Source organism: Trachymyrmex cornetzi, unplaced genomic scaffold (assembly GCF_001594075.2).
Source record: "Trachymyrmex cornetzi isolate Tcor2-1 unplaced genomic scaffold, Tcor1.1 scaffold9, whole genome shotgun sequence".
Taxonomy (NCBI): domain Eukaryota; kingdom Metazoa; phylum Arthropoda; class Insecta; order Hymenoptera; family Formicidae; genus Trachymyrmex; species Trachymyrmex cornetzi.
Genome location: NW_017300244.1, coordinates 708930 through 728188, shown reverse-complemented (window position 1 = coordinate 728188; position 19259 = coordinate 708930). Strand labels below are relative to the sequence as shown.

Genomic DNA, 19259 nt, shown 5'->3' with positions numbered 1-19259 from the left:
AGAATTCCCCCCGTAATTGCATCTCCCGGCGTCCACGCTGACGAACGATTGCATTTTCGGACCGTGTCATGACATTAATAGTAAAAAGCCATATTACGCCCCTTCAACTCGTAACACAGCTATCCATGACGGATAGATCACCTGCCTTGTCGCGCGATCCATTGCTGCGTGACGTTGATTTTCGTAAATCGTTCCGCCCGTTTTCACGTGAAAGCGTCGACGTTTTCACTGAAGCCGCCCGGTTGCGTTCGTGCGTGGTACGTTAAACGGAATTGTAAATTACGATGCGCTCACTTTCGGCTCGACGATAATTAATGTATTGTGGTCGGCAAGGTACGTACACCCCCCGTATTTGCCGTTGCGGCTGTGATTACGCGGACTGTGCAAACTGCAAGGCTCTAATTACGTTTTAAAGCGTAATCTAAACTGAAACGCATCGGTTAATACGTAGGTGTAAATTAGAAAACCGGCCGGCGTCAGTTCGGAACTTCGCCGTCTACCTTTTCTGATAATACATTTTCACACGATTCATTAAAATTTTAACATTGAATAATATTTTTTATTATTACAATAAATTATTATAATATGTTATTATCATTCTGCTATATTTGAAAGATGCAGAACTATTTCCAAAGATGTTATGTTGATTATTATATGTATTATATACCATAAAAGTAAGATTTTTATTGATTTATTTGCATACGTAATATTTTTTTATCATGCGCCGAATATATACGTCGATTTTAAAGAAAAGAATAGTATTATTTACATTTATCGTTCTACAACAGAACGAAGTAACTCCATAATGAAGGCGCGCATCTCGTATTACAAAGGGAAATGTTCGGAACAAGTCTGCTCGCATACTCTGTCGGCATTTTGTACGTTCCTCAAACGGACAAATGTGGATGGACACGTGTTCATCTGAAATGGAACGCAACGTGAGATCCAGTTGAATCAGGGGTAGAATGAGGAATCTCGAATTACTAGACAACCAAGGGATGGAAGGGGGTTGATCGCTGGTAGGGCGATGACTCGAGGTGTTGATACGTTACCGCGATTTCAGCGAACAAAGGCGTCGAACCGCACGAAACTTGATGCCGACACTTACGGATCAGGAAACCATAGTTCCTGATCGAATACGATAAAAATTTACAGCAAAAGAAACCACCATAAAAATGACATGTGTGCGAAACCTTATTGCGAATTACTTTTTAAGATTCTTATGTCATTGAATTTCAGTACAAGTGTTGCAGTTATACATATGTATATAAGGATATTCCAAAATTCACGACTCTAAGTACTATAATGAGAAAGTTTTCGGAAAACTAAATAAAAAAGTTATTTGTAAATTTGAAGTGAGCGCTCACTAACTGCAGTCATTAATACTACTTATACGCGCAACTCATGCACAGACAGCCGTCTAAATGTCTGTATATGTAATGTATATAAATTTCATGAAGCTTCACACTATGAATCATCGCAAACCCATTATTAGAAGTACACAGACTGGCAATAAGTATTATTTTTATTCATATATTGTTTCAAAAATATCAATAATAGATTAAAATATGATTAAATATTGATAATCTTTAAGAAGCTATTTTTGTTATGGGATCAATTCAAGAATTGCAAGAATCAAACAAAATATCGCTGTTTAAGTAAAACTAATCTCGTTGGAGGGATCACGATCCAGAGACCGCTCTTCGCCCAAGAAGAGCTGACGAAAAAAGAAAGGAAAAACGTTCGGCCGGAGGAAATGCCGGTCGCTGCCTTTATCTCCAAGCAGGTACCGAGACTGAGAAGCGACGTCTTAAAAGTCCTTCGTTAGTTTCTCCGCTCACGAGAGACGAGGATAATCCGATCCTCTCTATATACTAGAATATCCTCGCGGCTTCAGAAAACTTTAACGCTCGATGGTTCCGACAATTTTCTTCTCAATCGATGGCAACGTCACAGTCAACTTGACAGGCAGCAAGCCGTAGAAGGTATCGTTTCTTTTTTACCTTCCTTTTTCCGCGCTCTTCTGATTTATATGCTTGGAATATATTCTGAGAGCAGGAATAAAATATCTCTCGCTGCAACGACATTTTTATATCGCCAGCTGTCATGGAATAAATATCGTTTGAGTGGGCCGTCAAGGATACGTCTTCGAATATAATTTCAATTCTACGCGTCGACATTGACATTATATTACTTTATGCATCGAACTTGCGCTTATTTTAAGACTATTGTTTTTTCTTTTACGTATAAAAATCCATAGTCTCTTGTTAGAGACGTGTTGACTTTTTTGCATGTAACCGCAGATATATAGGACCTACACAGTTAACGTCGGTTTAGCAGAGAAGATTGTCTTGGTAAAGATTGCCTTCCGAGAGATGACGATTAACGACGAGTGTCATGGAGGCTGGGTCATAATTACACAAAAGGTTTTAAACATATTTTACATTAAAATAAATAAAAATACTATATATATAAAAGAAATCACTTAGTGGTTTATTTTATCAGATTATCTATATTAAAAAAGATTGCCATTCCATAAAAATTATTAGTTTTTTTTAAATTAACCGAGTAACACATTTCAGCCCAATATAACGCCAAATTAAATAAAATCTGATATATGTGTATTATGAATGGGTTTGAACTTGAATCTTTGGTACACAGAGCAGAGAAATGCGCAATCTTTTTACACCACAATTATTACACCATTTAAATAGAAGAAAAAAATCATTGTAATAAAAGAAAAAGCTTTGCGACTATGTTCTATCCGTTTAGCAATATCCGAATGTTTACGATTTCGATTCAGTCGAATAAATCAGATTTTAGTTGGTACACTGGCTTTTACGTTTTAATGCTCACCGATACTTTCAACAGGCTTTACGGAGTTGAAAGAAATTGGGCGCTGTCGGCAATCACGATAGGCTCTGGCACGCAATTGCATCCGCGCTCGACCAAGCGCGGAAACGAAGGTTCGCGATTGACCCGGTGCAAGGCGAGAGACGGATATTGCATCGGTTTGAGCCGCAGACGTTACGCACGGAAGCTCGAGCGTCGGCAATAAAAATGCCGCACGCAGAGAAAAGGGAGATACAATGGAAACGCAATGGGCGCAACGAGTGGATGACTGGGCGACGTGGACGAGCGGGAGAGGAATTGCCTCGCTCTCTTCGGCGCTGCTACAATTGGCGGCGATGGTGTACCAGCCGCCGCGGTGCAATCTCATTCGCGCTCTCTCGCATGAGCGAACAGAAAGCGTACTCCAAGCTGGGCCCCTTTTGCTTTTCACTCCACCTCTTTTTCCACCTTCGACTTTCCCTCTATTCTCCCCTCTCTCCTGTCTACATCATTCGACCGTTACCGAGATACTGGACGCTACATTCTTTTCGACAATGGTTTGAAATCCGAAATTTCGATGATCTCTGAGAGACTCGTTAGAGTTCTAAATTTTGCCGGCATTTTAAATGCCTATATATAAATGAAAATAATATACCGTACCTCGATTATATAATTAGAATTGGCACCTGAATGAAATTTTAACAATATGTCGGAACAACTTTGTCATGGTCTCTTTCAGAGGGCTTCTCTCTCGCGGTGCATGTAATGCGTTTCGTTTCGCCTCTTTATCATCTTGCTTATGCCGGACGAAGGTCTTTTTCTGCTTTCTGCTTCCCCTCCGCTTTTATCTTCACTAAATGTATCCGTCATGCAACCACTTCACGAACAGGTGGGTGTTGACGACCACTTTCAGATAAGCCTTGAAAGAAAATCTGGAAGAGGATGATCCAGTGGAACGATTCGCAGAGAGTTGTCAATAGACCGATGACGTATCATCATCTTTATCTCGGACATGGTATCACGTTTCTATCTTACAATCTCCCGTAAGTCGGTAGCTCGTTATAGACCGATATCGAACAGGCAGAAGAAGAACGTGAAAATAGCTACAGAAATGATATTTTGACGAGATATTTCTTTTCATCAAATAACGATTGACGCCATTGCACTGATGACAACTGAGCAGCGATGAATGGAGAGAAATCGGAGCATAGATAAGCTGCCGTCACTTACAGCTCGTTCATAGCACTCATATGAACAGTCTGGTCGTGAATGTTACGGTATGTCGAGGGGTCCCCATGTCGTTTACACGGTCGGCAGTAAATTTAGATCAGCGGCACTCGACGTTATCCTCAAAGCCTCGCTTGGATTCGTCCGTTCCGGTACACTTTTTTCTAGCATAATTTTAGGCCAGCCAAATAGTTCGCGTCACTCTACGCCGCCACTCTGTTAATCATTTCAGCCAAATGTTCCCTCGAACTTGAAGATGCCGTTTTGTTTGGTGGAGGAGGAACGCAAAGGATGGTGAAGGGGTGAAAAGAAGATAATTGGCAAGCGGAACGAGGATGAACCCTGGAAACGATATTCGCTAATCCGACAGCGGACAATTATCTGGTCCGTCAGAGCACGACTCACGGACGGCAGACAAGCGTGCAAACTTGAGAAACGGCCGACGGAGCGGTTTAAATTTAGTAACTCCTTTTAGTGAGCGGCAATAAGCATCCGAGTGTGCAAACGTGGCGTGTTACGCCGCCAATTGTAAAGCGATTCCGTCGAGTTTATCAGGCAGATTAAAAAAATGTTTCGTTATGCGAATCGTTGACGATTATTAGACCCACGATAAGCGATTGGAACGAACATGACTGTAATTTCATTTGGTCTTTGATGTGACTTTTAAAAATCGCCACTTGCTGGTATTAAATAAATGACAAAGATGTCTTTACGATGAAATGGATCGGAAGAATGGGAATAATTATTTAATTATCTTTCATTCCTATCATACAGGCGAGGCATAATGAATGCCATTAATAAATATCTGTTTTACCATCGTCATTTAGCGAAAGCGTTGTTTGTAGAAGATAATGAGGTTTAAAGAGGCGAGACAGAAGGAGAGAGAGAGAGAGAGAGAGAGAGAGAGAGAGAGAGAGAGAGGGAGAGAAAGAGAGGAGGGAACAAGCACGAAGTTCAACGAAACCGTGCCATGTGAGTGTTCGTTCACGACGCATCGTCGCCTGTGCACGTTTCCAGAGAATCGCTGACATTCGAGAGGCGGAGCAGAAACTCCAACAGAGACACGAAACCGCTTCAGACGTAAGCACTCTTGAGAAAGTTTTATGATTAAGGAATTAATTACGGTGGATACCTCTTGCCAGGTTGATGACCGATTAGAACGGACCCGTTTCCCAAGTATATCGATTAAAAGATCGGCAGCATGATTTCGGAGGCGGAGGTGAATCTCTTGATTTTTTACCCTACCGAGTTCAACTGTAATTTCGAGCCGGGCCACCGTGTGCCGTAAGCAGAGGAACTTTCCGACTCGAGAATTTCTTCACGGTTCTTTCTTTTTTTCTCCTTCGCCGAGAAGAGACGAGAGTTTACCAACTGGAACGATGCTGGTAGTACGAAGTGCGCGGAGAGGGAGAGAAGTCGGAGGAAGATGGTACGTCAGTTCAATGTCTTCATGGTAACTAGTCCTTAATGAAGCAAACTTTTATTTACTTTTGAATTTTCCTCGCACAGCGAAGCTTCTACTTACCGCCGCGACCGGGTGCATTTTCACAACGACAAAATTCTCGCGTGTGTATGCAAATGCGTCGGCCGCAAATTGTTTGTATTGAACGTCGCTGCGGCAATGTTTCGACATTCGGGTTGAAACAAACTCGGTTAATGACTTGATTTCGTTTGAGTTTAATTAATCGCGTAATGAATTTTGGATCCGATTGCCGGCAAATTATTTCATTGAAGTTAATCGGATTCATATGTAAATTGACCCATGTTGAAAATACGTTCTCGCACGTTTGTTTTATCGTCGAGGGGAAATCACGGCATGTCGTACCGGTCCGCGATCGCATCTTACACGAGATCGACCTGTATTAAATGAGTCAAGATGGCGAGATCCATCGGTCTCGCGTCGATCGTTTGACAGATAACGGACGGATAGATGATCGTGGTTAGACACACGATCAATTAATCCCGTAGGATGTTCAATAATATCCATTGACAAGCAACGTCAGCTTCGGCATGTGCATCCTGATCGCCGCAACCACAACATGCCGAGTACCTGCGGTCGATGAACACGTAAAAGAAGATCGTGTATGCTTTAGTAAAATTGACAGGATCAAGAAGCTAGCTTGATATATCACTTTATCTGCCTAGGAATAAAAATGGAGTGCATAGTGGAGATGTCAAATGTCAGTTTGAAGCATAACATGACAACAAGTCCGATAAATTGACATGAGTCTCTCACAAAGTTACCTCGAACGCTATCCATCTCTTCTCACACTAGACTATCTTACTACCTAATTAATCCTTCGGCTCAATTAACTTCTCAACGCGGCTCGACGCCAGTGATGATCATAGTAACGTCCGGCCCACGTAGTTTACTAAACGTCGCTTTTTCGTGCCTATTAATTAAAAGCGCGCGTGGCCGGGGGAGCAGGTGGCATCGTTTTTCCCTCATCGTCATGAAACGAGGGAGATATTTCCTTCCCCTCGTCACTTTCTCGTACAACCGGCGCGAAGATATATATTTAGAGTGGACCCATCACTCAGCCTCTCCCCATTTTCCCTCTTTCATTCTCTCGGCCGTTCCGTATCCTCCCTTCACTTTCGTGTCCTCTCTATCAGTACGGTTTCTAGAAAGAGTCTACTTTCGCCTTGTTAGTAAAGTAAATACCGTCGCGTACGGCTCGACGTTAGTGCATCTGCTTCTCACGACGCTAACAAAAGTGACGCGTCACGGAAAGTGGTCGGGAAGGACGAGGGTAAAGGCGGAGCCGGCCAATCGCAACGTCAGGTTGCAGGCTGCATCAGTCAGACAATTAGGCGACGATCTAAGCTCATGCCTGTTCGGATCCTAAACAAATAGGCTTACGATGATCCGTAATGGGATGACGGCGTGTCACACCGACGTTCTATAAATCCGTTTACGATGTATATCCTTGGTAGGGAAGAAAGGATATTAATAAAGTGACGACCTTATAAATGATGAACAGAGCTGGAATAGTTCTTATTGCAATTAAGGCTTAAAGTGAAATCACGAATTTTGTTATAAAAGAACATAGATAAATTTTTACTATCTTAAACTACAAGTTATATATAAGTACAAGCGATAAATTACATAAATTCAGATTTAACATTAATACTAATTGTGTATAATAAATAATAATATGTATAATACGTATATGTGTAATAAGCGAATTCGAGATTCCAAATCTAAAATTCAAAGTATCTATAGTTTGTAATTAGGTGACAATGCATCAAGAAGTGACTAATAAATTTTTATAAGTCATAGACTCGTACTTTAGGAAAGCAAGATCGTCGAAAAGCGGGTTAATGAATTTAACCTGAAGACCACCCCGTATGGAGAGAACGGATAAGACAGGCAGAACTGGTAGTAGCAGCCCTTCCCTCTTCCGAGTATGAAACTAGCTTTCTAGCTCTTGCCCGCACTATTTCTTCGTCGATGCATATCCTCCATGTTTAGGGGTATATGGCTTTCGCCGTCAGTTGGCTCATGTCACCCGGGATTAGCGTTGTTTGGACAGAGGAAATTAACTACTACACCCCGGGCGCCGCCATCTGCGTGGGCGTGCACGACATTGTGTCGCGGGCATCCCCCTTAAGATTTCGGGGCAATGTAATTCAGTGTCGAAACCGATCCTAGGGGGGTCGTCCGTCGGCGGTGACATTGCCATTTCCGTGATTAGACGCAACCCCAGGGTCAGTATATTTGATTGCGTTCTTATGACGCTCTTTCGGGAAATGCAATCGGTTGTTACACGAAACTCTATGCCTCTGTGCAAAATAATGTGCAATGCGATGTAGAAAGGGTAGAAAATAGAAGAATTTCAACAAAGCAACCGAAGCAATAATCGCTTGTCTTCTCATGTAATTCATCTGTTGATCTAACTCTTCTTCTTGAGATCTAACTCTTCGAAGGATTCACACATAGTAATTCACGCAGAGATCGAAACATGTTATTAGGAGCATTAAATAACGCGTAATCTTCGATCGATTAATACCGATATGAGAATTCTACGTTCACTCACGATAAAATGCTGGTATCCGATCGTAAATAATACTCTCGTGTATCATGCAATGATTAGTTTTACAAATAAAAAAAATATCGCAATGAAACGACTTCCACGTAGTAATGAAAAGAGTAGGTAATAATGCTGTTTCAATCACTCCTGAAAAATCTTTCGTGTAATTACAAGTATAATCCTTAATGTATCGCATATTGCAATGCACGTTGAGAAATATTATTTATATTACGCGTCGAGGATAATGCGATATCCAGGCTATTATTATATAAAACGCGTATTAAGGGCGGAGTTAGTATGCCAGAGTGAACGTGATCGATTAGCGCCAGTCTCGTGGCTGCACTTGCAGGTCGGTAAGACATAAATGAAAATGGCGTTTACCTCGTTGATCGATTCTGTAAATAAAGATCGCGTTGCTCTCACTGTTGGACCAACGGCGCCGACAGCAACGGCCCCGCTGGTTCGATTATCAACGAGAATGCAGGTAGATGCTAAAGGAATCTCGCTCTGAGAAACAAGGAGCGAAGAAACAAGAACAAAAAGTAAACTACGATGCGACGACGACGACGACGACGACGACGACGGCAACGGAGGAGCCACAGGTCGAGGCCGCAATGCCCCAGGTAAGATTTTCGCACCCGGAGGTAAGCTCGTTAGCGAGAGATTGCGATCAATGACCGAAGATGAACGCGTTCGCACGGTAGAACAGAAAAGAGATAGCGTCAAAGGATAGAAAACTGGAGCAAGGAAGGGAAAGAGAAAGAGAAAGAGAAGGAGGAGGAGAAAGAATGGTAAGGGAGGAAACGACTAAGGAGGTTGCTTTGCAAGCGTTACCTGGCGATATTCTGGCCTGCTCGTTAGTGCCGGCCTCTTGCGCCGATCTCCTCCTCTCTTTCTCTCCTTCTCTCTCTCTCTCTCTCTCTCTCTCTCTGTCTCTCTCACGACTTCTTCCTTTCCCTACTGCCTCTCTTAATACGTGTTATTCGATACCACCGTAGGTGGTTACGGCGGTAATTGCGTTCACACTTAACCACCTCGTCGGGCGCGGGATAACGATTGGTCGGCAATCGCGTGCGTCGAATTTGTCGTCCTTTTTGCGCTCTGGATATAATGCGGGAGTAAATACACTTATAAGACTAAGAGGGAATTTTCTGATATTGTGCCGATTTATTACAAGTTACGAGTACAATTGCTTCTGACGCAAGTAGGCGTTGGAATTTTTCAACGAGCTCTGTTGATATTTTTTTTAAAATGTTAACTATTATTTCTATTTCTTTTAAACATATAGTAAATAAAAGTATAATATTACACATTTTTTTTAAAAACATACTGTCTATTATATATGTATAATTTATTTTATTAGAAATAATTACAAATATATGTCTCTGACAAAATTCTCGCAGTTATTTTCACCGGACACACGACTGGAACTTTTTATTCGCCTCTCCGACGAGAACGACTATCTTTTTCACCGGGATTGTTACCGTTCGTTAATAAAAAGAAAGACAAATAAATATACATATATAATATCTACAGATATCATTAACAGTTACATTTGACGGTTAGTATCTGACTTTACCAGCTTTTGCCTATCTTGAAAGAGTTGTTCTACTGAATAGATTTATATCATACAAATATCCTATATTATACGTGAAAATAAAAGATTTAGAAAGAAACGTCATCCTCAAATGCAATTGCATACGCGTCATGGTAATTGTATTTACGTTCGTCGTACCTATCTTATTAACTGAGGTACACTGTAGTTGAGAAAGTTTCAAGGCAAGTAAAACTTACAGTAGTTTAATACGATGTGGTAAACTTTCCCGCGTATGTATGACCGTAATGGTAATTCCCCAGCAGGGATCAATTTCGCCGCATTCTTCATGATGACGCATCAGAAATGCAATTTGTCTGAAGTTTTAACTGGAAAATTGTAACTTTTCGCAGCTTTATTAGCTACGCGTACGTACGCGTGCGTCATGAATATCAAATGTAACGAGTATGAGTACGCCAAAAATATCAGGGAAAATTCTAAAATATGCAACAACTTTTCCATGTAAATTACGTTGCGTAAATGAAGATCAAATTAACTGTCTGTTTAGTCTTTCGGATAACTAGACAATGTGTTTAATATTAATTAAGAATATCAGAATGTGCTGTAAAAGCTTGATTATTATCCGCTTACTTAAAACGGACGTGCGATATCATGACTCTCGAACGCACCATGCAGCTTCGTAAACGTACCCCCGTACGCCATAAAAGCGATATCGGAAATTTTTTGCGACGCGTTCTAAAATATAACGGTTTTAACGTTAATTATGCTCAAACGGTCAGCATAGAAAAAAATTTATAAAGGGCATTCGGGCGTATCTCGCAGCCGCGCTGCACCGCGGCGCATTAAAACGCGCGTGGAAGTAACGATATCGCCGTGCTCGTGGTAAGCCGCAGAGTGGCGATAATCGTTGGGCAGATTTTTTTTTACCGGTTTTATTCCCGGACGCTTCGAATGTGGAGCAGAGCGCGCCCATCGCGTTGGTGTATCTGCACGCAACGGAAACTTCGTCGGGGCCCCTCTTCCATTTTATCCGTCAGCGGGGCGGCTATTCCACGGGGCCGGCCCACCGTGTTCCCTTGGTTTTCATCGTTTGCTGTATCGCGGAACCATAAATAAAATATACGTGGACCGCGCGTCCATACCCCACCAGTCGCTCGGGGCAGAGTGGAAGGCGTAAAGGTCGTTTTGCCAAACGGCGCCAGGAATTCACGAGATACGTGGGGTTCGAAGCAAAATAATATTGCAAATTCAATTCGGCCGCACAGGACCCCCTCCGGCCTCTGAAGATCTATGCAAATAGAGCCGCGTGCGCTGACAGAGAAAAACAAGTAGGAATGGCTTTGCGTTTCCGGAGCTACTATAGTCAATGCAAATACTTTTTCAAAGTATGCACAACTCGAGAACAGGGTACTGGCGATCTTATCGTGTAAGCGAAACGGGAAATAGAAATGGTTAATTTACCGTCCAAGAGTTCTAAACGCTTTCACGATTTTAACCAAGTTGAGAATTCCAAGTCTTGAAACAGCTCCCTCAATTAAAGCATTCATTAAGCTCCATTACGAAAATGTCCATTACGAAAATGTCCATTACGAAATGTTATCGATCATATTTATATAGCTTAGATATTTCATTGATGCAGTTTGAATGAAACAATCGATTGTCTATCGCTCATTGTAGAGACTGTGAATGTAAGCAGCCTCATCGCGAATCAATAAGATTGAATTTCTTCATTCGTTTTTTTTTTGATGCATGAACGAGCATTTGGCTTTATGCATTCTGACTTCATTCAGACTACTCTGTTCTTTCGAATCCACTCTGTATACAGCTTATCGTGAGTTACGAGTACCCTTCACGACTCCCAAAGTATCTACATAATCCAATATATGTTGATGTCGAGCTGGCTGGGGGTCGAAGGTCCACGCCGCGCCGTTTGTTAGACCGCTCTCTGTCCTAACTGGTCCGAACCCCTATTTTTATTATGCCTATGGGGAAATCTAGCCCCCACGATTTCGCCTACGAGGCAGGCCATCTGGCAAGTGATGCCGGCTTCGCAGGTAATCCGGTAAACATCGGCGGTTGAGCTCCAATTAGCGTCTGTTTACCTTTGCGTCTCGTTTTGTTCGTCGCGAACGTCCTTCTTTCTTCTTCTGCCTTCGCGTTTTCAATTAAAACTCGCGAAGAACTGTTTGATCGGTAGCGTGCAAGTCCGGTCGATGATTGCTTTTACGGGATGCGAGCAATTGAGTCAGGTAGAAATGTAAATCTCGAGGAATAAAGATTCTCTAGAGAGAAATAGCGTTCTTCACTGAAATCCGATAAGAAGCGATTAAAAATATCCATCGTCGGAAATAACTTGTCGAGACGAACTCGATTTTATGCATATTGAGGTCATTGTGGAGATAAACGTAAAACATAAACGCCGGAACAGTGGAAAGTATTAAGGAACTAACGCTATTATTCTAAACTTCAAGGTTGCACCTTCTTCAAATTTCCTCTCCTTTTCAACGCTCCTTTCTTACGTTTAATTAAAACTCATGAAGAATCGTTTGCTGGTACAATGAATGTCTATTTTAGGCTCTTTCATTCATCACGAAATAGCAAGTCAGCAAATTTCAAAGGAAAGTTTTCGTTGATGAAAGCACGGCGAACTCGAGAGTGAAGAAATATGTCTAATGGTCAAACCAGCTTTCTTTTTTAAGGATACTGTTAGTTGGGAATATTTTACGAAGTCTCGTTACAGTTTACGTCGTCGTAAGACCGAGCGACTCGTAAAAGCTCGTAAAAGCAGCCTAGCATATTAAGGATATGGCACAATTATTTTCAAATTCTCCACGCGTGCTTCCTACTTCGCGCCTGCTGCACACACTTTGTTTCCTTCTTAAATGTTTCTCAACGACGTACGAGGATCAATTATTAACGCTTGCATTTTGCCTTGCATGCGCCGTGAGTTTCAGGCAAGAAAGGAATTTGAATGTAAATCCTTTGGTTGCTTTGGTTGCATGTTTTCCTAGGATAAACTGATGGGACATGCAACGTCGAATGCAAATGACGTCGGCGGTCATTGCAGATTGCCACGGAAATATATATGGTATAAAGTAAGAGCAAAAAAAAACGAGGGAAAAAGAAAAATAACAACGGCATACGAACGTTGAAGCTCATGCACGATTATAATAAATTGCTCTGATCGGAGTGTAGATAAGAGCGAGGGGAACGATCGTCAGAATTGTAACCTTTAAGCTCGTCGAGCCTTCCGAGAAGCGTTTCGCCGTGATGTAATACTCGGGCGCAAAATGGCAAACAAAAGGAGGTCGTCTTTTAAGAGCGTCAAGATACGCCTCGCTGTCTTATAGTGAAGTCCAATTTACCCTATCGCGATTACTGTCTTTGCACAGTTAAACTAGAAACAAAGATAAATGCATCCCCCCCTCCCCCCGTCTCCAAGCTATCCAATGACAATTGTATGTAAAAACAATAGCTGCGAAAATAGAAGATTCTTTAAATTATAAGAATATCTAATTTATGGTTATCTTGCGAAACAAACACTTAATGTATTCTAGATATTTAATCATGTCGAAAGTATTCGATTGTACGCTCTATATGCATCTATGGGAAAACAATATTTTTATTGCTCATACATACAGGGACGATAAAGTATCATCGATCCAACGAGATCGGGGCGCGTAAATGGTCGCCTGCGATCGAGTAATTCGAGGAACGAAACCTCGAAGCAATCCCGCGTCATCGGAAAGTCCGGTCGATGTTTCAGGGTAATTCCGTGGCTGGTAACGGCTTATCACCGGGTGGCACGGCAGCCAACAGCTCCCAACACGAGGGCCGGCCTCTTCCTATAGAAGCTTCCAGGAGGGTTCGCCTCCTCTTTCCTCGCCATCGATCTCCTCGCCGCCCTCCCAATCTCCATCCCCACTTGGTCTACCTCTTCGATCTCCCTCCAAGCTGGCTGCTTGAATTCCTCGTGCCACGGACGATCGATAATGGATCCGACCTTAGCTTTCCAGTTCATTCTATACGCATCATTTGACACCCGGCAGACGTAAGAAGCGAGGAACCGCGAGGCTGCTGGAGGCAGATCGAAGGTAATGTGAGAAAGCGAGAGGTGGGATTCAATAGATAGGAATCACTGCCATTGTCGAGACGGTATATGACACGACGGAATCGTGGAAAATGAGACGGTTCTGAGGGTGAGAAAGAAAAATTATATCGAGAGTCGAATCCCATAAGATCTGCCGCGCCAGGGGAAAGCGAACCAGCGCTATATGCGCGTTTCTTTTTCCTTTTCGCGCTTTCTTTTCTATGAAGGGTCACGCTCATCCCTTTCGTTCTTGAACGGTGGTGGTCATGATGCGCCCTGACAGCGGTCAAATCCTCGCGAAAATACCTTCGTTCATACTCATTTCCTGTTTTCCGTTCGCTCCGCTCATCACCTTGCCACCACTCTGTAATCCTATCCATACAAGTCCAAGGCCGTTGATAGCCCTGCGGCTTCTCCCGCAAGATGCTCTCAGCCTAGCATTGTCGATCGTTTCTGCAACTCCCCGTGGCCCTTCATCACTTTCCACGACCCTAAGATGCTCGATTTATAAGAGATCCTTCTCAAAGCGCGCGCGATTTTTCCAGCCGGCCGGGGATAAATTCCTTGATCTCACGTTCTCGCTTTTAGATGGAACCACTTTCACGATCGCTCTTTGGTATTGTTCGCGCGTAAGCGACCGCGCCATAATGCGTTCCGCAAGAAATGAGAAATGTATGTTCTTATATAGGTATTGTCGTGAGCGAGGGAAAAGTAACCGCGAGTTTTGAAATGTTAAACTGATTCTATTGAATCAGTTTTATACTAGAATAGCCATTTATTCATAGTCTTAAAATTTTTTGACTTTTCCTAATTAACAAAATATCTTTCATAGAGAAGTAATACTCGATAATTTAAGATTAACGGAAAATATAAGAATCTCAGTAGAAGAACATTTTCAAATATTTCTCTTGAATTTAACTCAACCGCATACCGTTACGGGCCGCTATTCTTCAACTTGATCCTGTCTCAATAAGAGGCCGTGTCCCCAGTTATGCTGGTTGGCGGAAGCAATTCCTTCCTTCTTTCTTTTTCGCTAACAAGCTCAGAAACGGATGTAGGCGGTGGAAGCACGACGGTGGATGCTGGTCCACGGAACGTGCAGTGAGTTTTCGAGATGGCCGAGGCGAGATTATAATTATGCAAATGCCTTGTTGCGGGGAAGAAGAGAGCAAGCAACAGATGTCTGGAACGGCTCCTCCTGGAAAGAACATCTCCAACACGGTACTATTCGTGCTGTTCCGAGCGCCGGTGATAGAATATAAGGTGGGGTCTGAAATGAAGCATGGCCCAGGGACGTCTTGTATTTCCAGCCATGGCTTTCAGCATCGTACCGAAGAGGTTGCTGAATTCTTTCATTCTCTTGCCGCCGACAGGTGCCACAGATTGCGCATCGCAACCGACCGCAGACACACCTGTGTGTTTCTTTTTATGAAATCCGACGAAAGAGACGCCAAGAATTGTTTCTCGTAAAGTTTCCTTCTCCGTCGCCGCCAAATCGAAATCCCTATTTGAAACAACTGACATCAAACATCTTTTCCAGGCGTTTTAGTTTGATTTAAAAAAAATTGTATCAACTATATATAATACGATGGTTTTAATAGTCTGCAGTAGAGATTCGAAGATTTTTTTGTAGTTAATCAAAGTTTTTTGTCTTTGAGTAATCTTTTATTTTATTTTGATTGCAGTCTATTTTTATTGCTGTTTCAACTATTGATTTTTGAAAATGTTCCTCTTGAGATTTATCGTGTACATTATTTCATGAAGAAACGCTACATCGTGTCGTACGTATATAACTACATTTAATCTCTGTTGTAAGCACGGAAGTTACTGGGTACACAAGTACGGGGCCTAATTGGAAGTTACGAGCATTGCCACAAGGCTGCATGAAGCCATTCATGGCATTTCTGGTCGTCTCGCTTATATATAAATCATTCTACCCCTCATGATCCTACGTGTAATATAGAAGACAGGTCCTCCCTCGATCGCGTGTACCCAGTATTACGTTCTCTTCTCTCGTCGATTTCCCGTAGCCGATCTTCCTCTTCTTTCGGTAGATTCGTGCGAACGAGCTCTTTCCTTACACGAAAGCCAGAAGGAAGAGGCTCTTATTGTGCACCATGGAGTTCGACGAAGAATTCTTATTACAGGGTGACTCTCTTCGCGCCAGAAGAAATCTCATTACCTCGTGCGAGGATAGAATTGCGTTGACGAAAAGTTCGAAAAGAGGTGTTAAGGCTCGCGCGCAAAGAAGAAATCGAACGAGACCATCCGAATGGACTACTTGTGCAGAGACGAGAAAGAAAAAAGCGAAACTCAATTTTCATGGATAATAAAAAAAAATAACATTAGGCGGGAGACAGAGAATGGAGAAGAATCAAGTTTCGGCTTGGCGAAGCAATTCGTCTTTCGCGACTCGTTTGCTTCAATTTAATCTGGCTCTGAGTGGAATTATGTAGAAATATTTATTATTAATTGCTTAGATTGATTCTCTGTGATAAATTGCACTGTAAATCTTCATTCGTGATTACAACTAATTTTATATGACGTTAATAATGATTGGATGACAGAAATGAGAAAAAATACTGCAAACAAATTTTTACCTCAGCAGATTGCAATAACTTTCAGTGACGCATCACAAAATAGCAAATGGTAATGATCATCACGTACAACCTACGCGGAAAATTGATATCATATAAAATTAACGACGCTTCTTTTCAGTCATCCCATGTAAAGGAGATACTGCTGCTGTCTTGATAGTCATTTATCACCATTCTCATGGTTCGCGTCTCGTATCCTGTCATAGCCTTGTCATTTATTATTTCGTATAAGAGAGGATCGTGGAAATATATGAATCTTGTAATATTTTGGGAATTTGAGACATTGAGCGAGCAAATCGCTGCGCATCATATTTTACACTTGTCTTGAAAAAAACTTGCATAATAATACAAATCTCGGTCTTAATAAATGCAATTCACAATATTAAGTACATTGAAGAAGAAGCAGAAGAAATCGTTGGAATGAATTAGATTAAAAAGGGACGTGGCTGAACAGATCTGGCATAATTACCGTGACGAAACACGTTCGGTTCTCACCTCGCAAAGCTGAAACGATCCATTAAACGATCAACGAGGCATTGATTTACGTTTCCTGTTTCTGTGCTTTCTCTTGATTATAACGGATAAAGAGTGAGCCGTAAATCAAGCTTAACTCACATAAAAATCTGGCGAACAAATTTATACCTATGTATGCGTTTTGCAGTCGATGGTAACATTTGTAAAGCACACACTGAGAAAAATATCCAGGCTTTTTCCGATCATAATGATCGAATTATCCGTTCAAAAAGTAATAAACAATTATTTCCGATGATTTTGATCGGACAAAAGATTCGATCGAATATTTGATCGGAAATAAATTAATCGGAATGTCCGATGAGAAATATCCGTTCACTACTTTTTGAACGGACTATTCGATCACATTATATCCGATCAAGTACCTGTACGCGTATATTTTTGGACGGATAACGTTGACAGATCAAATTATACACAATTGAATAAACAAGCATTGATCATTTAACATGTGAATTTTTTTTACAAGAAGAAGGTACTTACTTAGATGTGGATTATTTTTTCGTCAACTTTCAAAGTGTCAAGCACTGTTTTCATATCCTGAGAAATTTCGTCGTCACACACTTCTTTTCGATACTGCAATGATATTGCAGTTTATGCAGCGAAGAATAAGAACAAATGCGTAATATTAAATAGAGACACGTAATAAAAATCACAGATATTCACACTAGAGACTCGTGTTCGTTTGACCTTAACATAAAAGTAATGCCATCAGCGAGGGGGTAACCACTAACTGAAATATTGTCCCACAGATTACATGACATCATATGATTTTATCTGATTAAAAATAATTTTTTTTGCTACATATGAAGTCGTTTGGTAAAATATACGAATTTATTTAATATTATACAATGATTTATTGTAGTTGCATACGTAATTATTGGATTATACATAGAAATTTAATATGAATTTTATAATGATTTCGAGGACTCTATCCCACGATTACATCAAGTGGTTACCCCCTCGGCCATCAGCCTAGAGACTATGAAAACAGTCGCTGATCACGTGACCAACTATTCCGTGATTGGCCAGCGCCTTCCAATTGATCGTGAATCATGTAGCGAAAACGCGCGAAATATGAATCATAACTTTTCAATATGTACAGTAAAAAATCAAATAAATTTGTTACTCATGTATAAAACGTTAAAACAGACTCTGAGAATGAACAATAAAAAAACAATATAGAAAGCGAAATAGATTTTTAAAATAAAGTTATCGCATTATTTTAATCTCTGCATCTATAGATCATATGTTTCATCAGAAAAAATCTGATTCTTCGACTTCTGATTGATTTTTTAAGCCCTGCGCACAATGAAATATTAGGAACAGGAATAAATACTAAATATTAATAGAAAAAGCAAATTATATTCGAAAATGAATTATATATACATATTATAGAAACGTAATGCAAACACAATGGATGCAAATAAAAAATAATATACATGTCTAAAACATAAATGTGTTATATCTTATTTGTATCCATTGTATATTACTTTTAATGTGCATTTATAATTTCGTTATTATACTAATACGATAATATTCATTCTTGCAGTTCTTAATAAGGCCTAACTCTCATCAGATATTATTTATATACGTTGCAGTTGATCCAAACGGTTATTTTTTCATCGGATATTTCATCGCATTGGATTTAACATATTTGATCGGATATCAAACTTGATCGGATAAAAAATATTCTCTTTTTATCCGTTCAAGTTTAATGTCCGATCAAGTTGTAGGTTTATCCGATGAAATTTCAACGGATAGGCATATGGCGGTTCATATTTTGTTCACATGTAATCAGAAATTACATTTCATCGGATAAAGGTGTTTGTCACTTCATCGGATACTCCTAAATCCGATCGAAATTGATTGGAAAAAGCACTAGAACGGTTATTTCCGATCAAAAGCATTGGATATTTTTCTCAGTGCAGATATGAATTTTACCCGAAGTGCGAGTAAAAGTAAAAAGAAACTCAAATATAAGAAAAAAATGGGTTATCATCAGGAAATATAGCTAATCTAATATAATACCAAAATAAAACATTATCAGAAAAAACATTTCCAAATCAAACATTAAATATCGGGTTTTAACAGAGATGAATTTCCTTCTCTTGCTATTCGTTGCATCTCTCATATGATAAGCGCAGGTCAAATCGCGATCGTCTTAGCTGCTGCAAATGCAGCACTTTTGCCTTGATTAATCTTTCGTAGCTGGTACATGAAACGTATGTCTTCGGATAGACTTGTAGTTGTAGATAATACGTTATGCGAGAGTATTATCTCTAGAGCGAAACGTGGCGGTGCACTACTTGCGTCAGGCGGATTGCGAGACGGTGGAGGAAGAGCATGATGAGATACGGAAACGCGGTGGGTCCGATAGTGAAGAGAGAGGAGAG

At 40.9% G+C, this 19259-nt stretch overlaps 1 protein-coding gene across 3 annotated transcripts in view; it reads right to left on the bottom strand.

Moving 5' to 3' along the window:
• Positions 1–19259, bottom strand: part of LOC108769371 (discoidin domain-containing receptor 2) — a 105449-nt gene that overhangs the window by 51440 nt on the left and 34750 nt on the right. The window contains exon 1 of one of the 3 annotated variants that reach the window (XM_018520307.1): positions 5192–5204. The exons of the other annotated variants lie outside the window; for them this stretch is intronic. The gene's annotated coding sequence lies outside the window, so the exon portion shown is untranslated. Of the gene's footprint in view, positions 1–5191; positions 5205–19259 lie in introns of those variants that run through there. 3 annotated transcript variants of the gene reach the window in all.